Below are 9,056 nucleotides of genomic sequence, written 5' to 3' on the forward strand. Positions count from 1 at the left end.
TGAACTTTTCAATGTAAACAGATGACTGGAAAAGGAAGTCAGCTTTGGGAGGACAGCTGGGTCAGAGGTGGAAGTCCTGTGATTGACTTCCCCACCTTCAGCAACACTCATGCTGTGTGTAAGAGAGCTATTCCTCACCAAAGCAGATGAATAATGGGCCTCAGGGGAAGCGAAGAGGGGGCGTTGTGAGGCATGAATGCTGGAGAACCTCTCTCCTGAGAGGAAGGCCACCCCAAGTCATACCTGGTGACTGAGCCTTCTCCCCTGAGCCCCACATCCTGGCTGGCTTCACAGGGGAAGAGCCCAGATGCTTGCTTGGGAGTGGGGTGGGTCTCCTGGGAGCTATAGACACAGCCTTCTTTTTCCACAAATTTCTGAGTCCAAGGCAGCAGATATCTATTTTAAACTCACCTTTAATGGATATAATTGTGTTTAAGCTAACACTTAAAGAATAATTGGGACTTTTCAATGGATAAAAAATAACTTGAAAGTAAACATTATTTTGGTGAGAAACTAAAAGAGTTAACTAGAAAATGAGCCACGGCACCGTTTCTGGGGTATAACCCCTGGTGCCTTTTCCCCCAAGCTTCTAGTCTCACTCTGCCTGCTCAACACCAGGGAGGGAGTGACTAACAGCCCATAGTAGTCAAGTAATAAAACACCCCAATTTCATTTATTTAATCATCTGTGTGCTTCACTCAACAAATATTTATGGAGTGTCTGCTACAGTTTCCATATGGAAACTGGAACCCAGGGAGACCAAAACCGCCAGCTCCCATGGGGACCCAGATCACAACATGGAACTGTCTCGGAGTCCTCCCTCTTCCTGGTAAGTGACCAGGTTTATCCCTCCCTTCTAACAGTCTGCTCATCTGTAAGAGGGGACTATCTCTGGAAGGTGGGGCCGGACCCTGCTGTAGGAGCACTCACTAGCTGGCAGTTGACATCTCCAAGTGAGACGGTAAACCTGCAAGTTACATACACTGTAGGCCAAAAGACAAATGTACAGATTAGAAGAAAAATGCCAGTTCTGTGCCCCAGAACTGGGAAGCTGTTGCAGTGAGGATCCCTGAAACATTAACGAATCTGTGAAAGGACCCGAGTGATTATGTGAGGAAATCACTCAGCTCGGATCCCAGCCGCAAAACACTGCCATTGTGCACAGTTGGAAGGTTTTTAGGAGATGAGATGGAAAGGTTCAGAGGAGAGGTTGCTTTCCAACTGGGAACCTGAAGTGAGGTGAGGGTGCTGCCCACATTTGAAGTCCCCCACCCTCCCAATGCTTATCCTACCCTTTAACTATCAACGTGAGTGACATGTCCTGAGGTCAAGTCTTCTTCATCTGGACCACTTATCACTATGTCCAAACCAGTGAGGCAGGCAGAGGACCTTAAGAGGGCAAGGGAGGTGCCTTTGGCATCTTCCCTGGAAGGACACAGTTAAGCTTTCCAGGTCCAGGGTACTAGAGCAAAGGACTCTGGGCTTGCGGGTGCCCTAGCTGGGACAGAGTCCCAAATCTGTTACTGCAAGAGTGAATACACCCCCTCAGATACTCAGATGTGGGAGAATAGTGCCTGCTTCAGGATAGTGCTGCAAGCAGCCTGGGGATGATAATTTGAACACCAACACAACCAGACAACTAAACAGTGGCAGTCATTTCCTACTCCTGGTGTGTATCTGGGCTAAGGGTCTTTAAACAGTTATTTTCAACTTTGTGAACTTCAGGCTCCCTAGGGCAATCACAACTCTGGGATGCAGTTAATCTCGAAGACCCAGGAACTTGGAGCTAAAGAAGCATCCTGAAGCCACCCCGCCCCCAGCCCCTCAGCTTCCTTCCTGTCACAACTTGCATGGTTGTCTTTGAGACTTCTAGGCTTACTTTGAGTGGTATTTCTAAAAGAATCCAGCCTGTTCTTGGCAGGGTTTCTGCCTGCCTTAATTCTAAAGACCTGGCTTGGGAGAGGCCTAGGTAGGTGTTCAGCAGCCCCCTGGGGCAAAGGGCTTAGACTACCCTCTTTGACTCCCCATGTCTTTGTGAAGCAAATACTCTCTGTTTACACAAACACTCCCCTCACAGAGACTCCACCCTCTTTGGCCCCAGATCATCACCACTCCCTTCTGCCTTTCCCACGATCTTCTGGAGAACTTTCATTCATTCCCTGCCCCAGAGCTTTAACCCCAGGAAGACCGCCTGACTATCCCAGGGGCTTGTAGTCTGGTGCTTGGAAGTGGTGTGAAGCTATAGCCATGTTGGACACTGTCCCACTTGTCAGCCTCCTCCACACCCATGACTCCTTAAAGTCCTCATCCCAGGTCTAGGGGTGAAGCTCAGCAGGTAGAGTGCTAACAGGTGTATAAAATCCTAGGATGGAGTCCCAGACCCATATAAACCAACCCCAGCACTCTGGAGGATTAGAAAGTCCATCCTCAACTACATAGCAAACTTGAGGCCAACCTAGGCTATGTAAGACAGTTCCCCAAAACAAAAACAAAACAGAACATCCAGGAACCCCTCCAACTAGACTGACTTAGCTTCTTGGAGCCAGTGGGAGCTGTGGGATTAGAGTCTCCCTGGAGTACCTTGAGGCCTCTGCATTTAATGAGCTCTTCAAGGGAGTCCTGCTTAGGGACCCCAGGATGCTCAGGAGCTACTGCATTTACTCCTGGATCAGACTCACTTTACCTGAGGCACCCTATCCTGGTCGTATTGTCTAGTGCCTTCAGACCAAAAGCAATATCTGATGGTCTCATTGTTAGGTAGTTAGACCCAAACAATTTCTAAGATATGGCTTTTCCTACAAGATTAAACCTCAAATTACCAGGTGACCATTTTTTAAGTGTGTGCCCCCAAAGACTTAAAAACAAGTATGCAAATAAAAATGCTGTTTACAGCAGTATTATCCATAACAGCAAAGAGTAGAAATGGCCCCTATGCTCAATAATGCTTGGGTGGATAAGCCAGCTGTGGCATCTCCACACTGTGAAATAACTATACAGCCACTGAAAGTCAAAGAAAATTCTGGTGATGCCTGACAACTTGATTTAGACCTAAAAACTCACATAAAAGCCCAGATTTGTCCTACATCTGTATTTCCAGTAAATAAGTGCTAAAGACAGGAGAATCTCACAGAGGCTCATAGACTAGTTAGGCTAGAGTACACAGAACAGAAACAAGAGAGACCCTGCCTCAAAAGCAAAATGAAGGGACAGAACCGACCCCCAAAAGTAGTCATGTGACCTCCATATCAGTGCCACTGTATGAAGAGTGAATTTCTATGTATGCCATACAGGTGACCCTCAAAGAAATGTGATAAGTAACAGGAGTCACATTCAAAAGAAAATCATGATTTATGTGGCCCATTCAGATAACATTTTCAGAGTAGGTGAGTTCATAGGTGCAGGAAATCAGTCCTGTGAGGAGCTAGAGGGAGACAGGAGTGGAGAATCATTTCTTAGCAGCAGTGAGATTTCCTTCGGATCTATAACCATGTTTCAGAATTGGAGAGCATAACCGGGCAATGGTGACACCTTTAATCATAGTACTGGGGCAGGTGGACCTCTGAGTTTGAGGCCAGCCTGGTCTACAGAGCAAGTTCCAGGATATAGAGAAACCCTGCCTTGAAACACCAAAAGGAAGAGAGCATGTACATCTCTGAATGCACCAAGTGGGTTGTTTGTTTTTGAGTAGTTAACTTTGTATTATGTGAATTTTACCACTACTATAATAAAATTAGGCCCTAACTATTTAGTAGGGTGTCACAAAATTAATACACATAACTTAAAAGAAAAGCTCCATGCAATTCAGTGGGAGAGTACTTGCCTTGCTTGTATTTAACTCATGGATTCCATCTCTAACCTTGCAAAGAAAAAAACAAAACACAAAAAACAACAACAAAAAATAGTTCAATGTGGTGCACACCTATGTCCTCAGCCCTAGAAATGTCGAGGCAGGAAGATCAGGAGTTCAGGGCCACATCAGTTATGTTGTGAGTTTAGGGCTAGCCCAGTCTACTTGAGACTTTGTCTGAAAAAAGGAAAATCTTGGTAATTAATATTTTTTTTTTAAGTAGGGCAGGTGATACACACCTGGAATCTCAGCACTCAGAAGCAGAGGTAGGAAGATGACTGCAAGTTCAAAACCAGCCTGATCTACATAGCAAGATCTAGTCCAGACAGGGCTTCATAGCGAGAGAGCTGCAGGCATACTTTCTCCCAGCGTGGGAACCACTCTGGGCCTGGTCTTTCCCCACACTAGTTTGCACTCATTCTGTATCATAGCAATCTCTGAAAACCCAACTATGCAAAGACATGACATCATCAAAAGGAATTTGTTAATACTGCCTGGCATGGTGGGGCATGCCTGCAATCCTAGCATCCCAGCACTCAGAAGACTGAAGCAGAGAAATCAGACAGGGCAATAGGGTAAGACCCTCACCTTCAAAACCAAATAAATATACAAACAGACAAAAGTATCTCAACCTAATGCTGAAAGTGCTAAGTTCCCTCGTTTCTAACAGACATAACTGGCTCCCTCCAAAATTTGAGCTATCCCACGGCCTCATGTGAGTTCTCTGTGCTGCCCTTTACCACAAGTCTGGGCTGTCCTCATCTGCCTGTATGACTCAGTTGACTGTCAAGCCAATACTTAAATGTGTCCTAAACACCATTTGACTGCATGGCCCCAGCTTCTCCTTTCTCCTTGTTTTCACTTTTTCCCTTTCAGGTGATTTTGTAAATACCTGGCCAATTACTTCCCAGAGACACACGCTTCTGGAAGAATGATTGCATGCCCTGAAGGCTTTCTCACACTTGCAGACACCCACTCTCACTGTGGCAGCAAAGGGAAGGTCATGACACCCAGCTCCACTGGTATCACACAGGATGCTTAGAGCCCATTCAAGGAACTGAGTCTAGCATTTCCAGAACTGGGACACAAACCATGGAAGCTGAGGCATGGCTCCAAAGACATATAGAGAGGCACTGGTCCCTCGCAGCACATCAAGGAAAGTATGGAGAAAGCCCTGGGAACCTCAGAGTCTTAGATTTCATCCCAGTGTTTGTGACACCAAGATGAACAGAGGAGAAATGGGACAGGCTGTTTCAGCTGCTGTTACTTTGAAAGGAGAAAGGGGAACAGGAAGGTTTGAGGGGTGGCAGTAGCTACATACATGGTAATTAAGGAGCACACACCACCCACAGGAGTACCCTAGAAGCCACTACACTTCTCAGGCAACCACCCTGGGTAGTAGAGAATGGGTCTGACTCTGTCATGAAAGGTGATCTTAGTGGCCAAGAAAGGGCTGCAGTTCTATCTCCAGGTGGGGTAAGCCCAGCACAGGGTCCAGGATCTAGCTCTAGCCAGTCCTGAATGTGGACTTCAGGCAGTTTACAGAGGGCAGGTTTGTTGGGTCCAACCTAGAGTGGTCCAGGGAACCTGATTTCTTCTCACTATTGTAGAGTTCTAAGGCTTGACCAGGTCATGTGCCCTCTGAGGATGGCTGACTCTACTCCTTGGAGCTTGCAGCACAGGAGATAACCATGTGCCTTCCTGGTCGCCTTCTTGGTGTTCCGATGACTGGCCAGACAGAAGTACAGGAGAGGATTGAGTGACAGTCCATTTCTGTAAGCCTTAAACTGGTTTTAGACGGCAATGGGACAAAGAGGACCTGCTAAGACCACAGAACAGAATCAGGCACACAGCAGTGCACCTGTTTGTCCCTGGGTACAGGGAGAGACACTATTCAGTAGGTAGCATGAAATATTGCACACTCACCATCCAACGGGCTTTTAGTGTTGGATAACTGCCTGCCTGTAGGCTGATGTATGTGTTTAGAGCATGTTTAAGTAAGGCTGACAAGGCTACGCTAGGAAGGTTGAGAGAGTATGTTCAATATATTCACATGTATGGTATTTTTCAACTTCCTGTGATTTCAATGGGACATTCTCACAGTAAGTCAGGAGCATGTGTGATGTGTACAAGATACATAGGCACATCTCCTATTGGCCCTGCTTCTCTAGAGAGCCCCCAGTGAACATGGGATCTTGAAGGTTTTATTTTACCCAAGCCATACTTTCTAGAACCAGAAGAGCCTTTTATTTCCTAGACTGATTAGATTCATTTGTATCTGGGGTGGAAGGCTGATTTTCATGTAACCCAGGCTGGTATCCACCACTTTATGTACCAAAGATGACTTTAGCTTCTGATCTTTTTGCCTCCGCCTCCTGAATGTCCATTTACAGGGGGCTAGAGATGGAGCCATTACTTCCCACAATAGTTAGCCTGTTTTGTGGCTGCAGCTGCTTTTCGACGTTGGTGATCAGCGGCATCAGAACAGGTGAGCAAGGTGAGAGCCGCCTTTCAGGGGTGAGACTGGGTCCCCAGCTCAGTAGCTCTGCCAGAGAGGCCAAACTTCTCCCTCTGTTTGGAAAAGAATGCTCTCAGGGTTCTGTTTCTCACACATGCCCTGCACAGCTCTGCCAGTGTCCAGTGTGTCCACACCGGGCACCAACTGCCACCTTCAGGCTTTGCTGGGAACTGCAGACTGGTTGCTTGTCCCTCTGCACAGTGGCAGGATGAGCCCACCAAACTCCTGCCAAAGTTCTCATTCACCCAACAAATGCTCCAGGACTCCTGCTGGTGGTGGCCTGGCCGCTGCCTCTGTGTCTCTCTTCTGCTCCTCTGTAACAATGCTGGAACTCAGCTGGAAGCAGGAACAGAGCTATGCTACAGTCCTACCTTCACACACCCCAAGGTGACACAAGTATCTTGTGGTGCTTCAGTTTCTCTCTTTGTAGACTTGGAAAGTGAAGCTAAAAACAGTTCTGCTTTGCAGAACTCAAGTGTCGTGGTGTCTGTGGGGGGTAGTCTGCCCCGTAGTGTGACAGCCCCACATTGGGGCCGCTTATGAAATGCATATTTAAAGAACCCAGGACTTTCCATATGCTAGGCAAGCACTCTACCAGCTGAGCCCCATCCTCAGCCCAATATAGGTCTTTAAAAACAAACTTTTCAGACAGATGTGGTGGAACAGGTCTTTAAACCCAGTACTCGGAAGACAGAGGCAGGTGGATAGATATGAGTTTTAGGCCTGCCATCGCACCTTAGACCCTATTTCAACAAATAAATGAATCTTTCCATGCCTCTATTTGGCTTATTGAACATATATGTTGTATAGCTATCACTTTCCCTTAGTGCTAACATCTCTGTAGCTCCTGGATTGGTTTTGGTCCATGGGTTTTCCTCCTTGTTTTGAATCTCTTTTAGCCTTTTGTATGTCTGGTGATCTTTGGTCCTTTATTCTCTTGGGTCCTGGGTATTTCCTGTTTGCTCCCAGGCCCTTAAAATTACCTAATGCTTGCACCTCTCCAGTCTCCTCCAAGCACCTAGATTGTTCCATGTGCCTATCTGTGTCTCAGATTCTCCCTTCTTATAAGGATATACTCTGACAGGGCCACATTAATCTAGTATGATGGAGCAATGGTGTGAATATCCCTTCCAAACTTATGTAGAAAATTTTTTGATTTGGCAATGGAGTTGAGGGGCAGGGCCTTTAAGAGGTAACCAAGCCAGGAGAGATCTGTCCTCTGAAGCAGATGGATATCATCATAACTGAGTAGATTTGATTTTCATTCTTTTTAATTTATTCATCTTTAATTTTATGTGCATTGATATTTTGCTTGAATGGATGTCTGTGTGGCAGTGTTGGATCCCCTGGAACTGGAATTATAGGCAGTTGTGAGGTGCCATGTGGCTGCTGAGAATTGAACTTGGGTCCATGGAACCACTGAGCCATCTTTCCAGCCCTGCTGAGCAGATTTGCTATATCAGGGTCTCACCCCATTGTGTGATGCTTTCTGTTATGCTATGAAACAACCAGAAGCCCTTAGCAGATGTGACCTGGACTTCCAGCCTCCAGAGCTGTGAGGCAAATTGACTGTTACTTGTTTTTTTATTTTTATTTTTATTTTCATTTTGGTCTATGCTAAGTGGTGTGTGTGTGTGTGTGTGTGTGTGTGTGTGTGTGTGTGTGTGCTCACGCGCACGCATGCGCGCGTGTGCACGTGTGCGCGCACAGGTACATGAATACCATAGCACCAGTGTGGAGGTTAAATGACACTTTTCAGGAGTCAGTCTTGAACTCAAGTTACCTAGCTTATAAGGCAAATGCTTTTACCCACTGAGCCTACCTCCTACTGTTTATAAAACACCTAGTCTATTGTGTTATAGCCCCAGGAAGTAGGTCCAGCCGAACAGGATCCCTGCTAAAACCCTGTTTGCAAAGGTGAGCACACCCAGAGGGATGGGGTTCGGTTGGACAAATCTCTAGGGAAACACAGCTATCACAACTTCAGCACCAGCTTGCCATCTCCACAGTGCTTCAATGGTAGCTCGCCAGGTCCCCCAGCAGTGTGGAGCTTAGAAAGGTGGCCCAGCTCTCTGCTTTGGTGATGAATTCTCACTATATTTTATTGAGGTTTAATAAGGATCAGGAGAAACAGATAGGCAGAATAGATGTTTATTCAGGGAGAAATAACTTACAACATAGACAGATGAACACCAGCAGGTTCCTGGTCCCAAGGATGCCTCTGGATGTTCTCCTGACCCTGTGCTGCAAGCAAGAGAGCTCCTTCCTCAGACTTAGTTCCCCCAGGTAACCTCCGCCCCTGTCCCCACCCCCCAATGGGTGTGGTCTGTGCCACAGGTGTGGACAAAGTGAATATCTCACTACAATATTTCATAGGCTTGCCCCTGTGTGGGGACCCAAGAAACAGGAGATCTTTATGTCTAAAAAAGCCATGTCTCATTCATCCTGTGACTTTCCTCAAAAATATAATCTATACATCTGTTGGCACAGCTTTTGTCTCTATGATCTTTCCAATTGATTTTTTATTTGTGTGTGTATATGTTTGATGTGTATGTAACTGAGTATGTAAGTGAGGGTGTTCTTGTGCCACAGGATGTAGAAGTCAGAGGACAACTTTGGGGATTCAGTTCTTTCCTTCTTCATGTTTATGAGGCAGGGGCTCTCTTGTTTATGCTGCTATACATGTACTCC

This window comes from Phodopus roborovskii, unplaced genomic scaffold, assembly GCF_943737965.1.
Source record: "Phodopus roborovskii unplaced genomic scaffold, PHOROB, whole genome shotgun sequence".
In the NCBI taxonomy this organism is placed as follows: domain Eukaryota; kingdom Metazoa; phylum Chordata; class Mammalia; order Rodentia; family Cricetidae; genus Phodopus; species Phodopus roborovskii.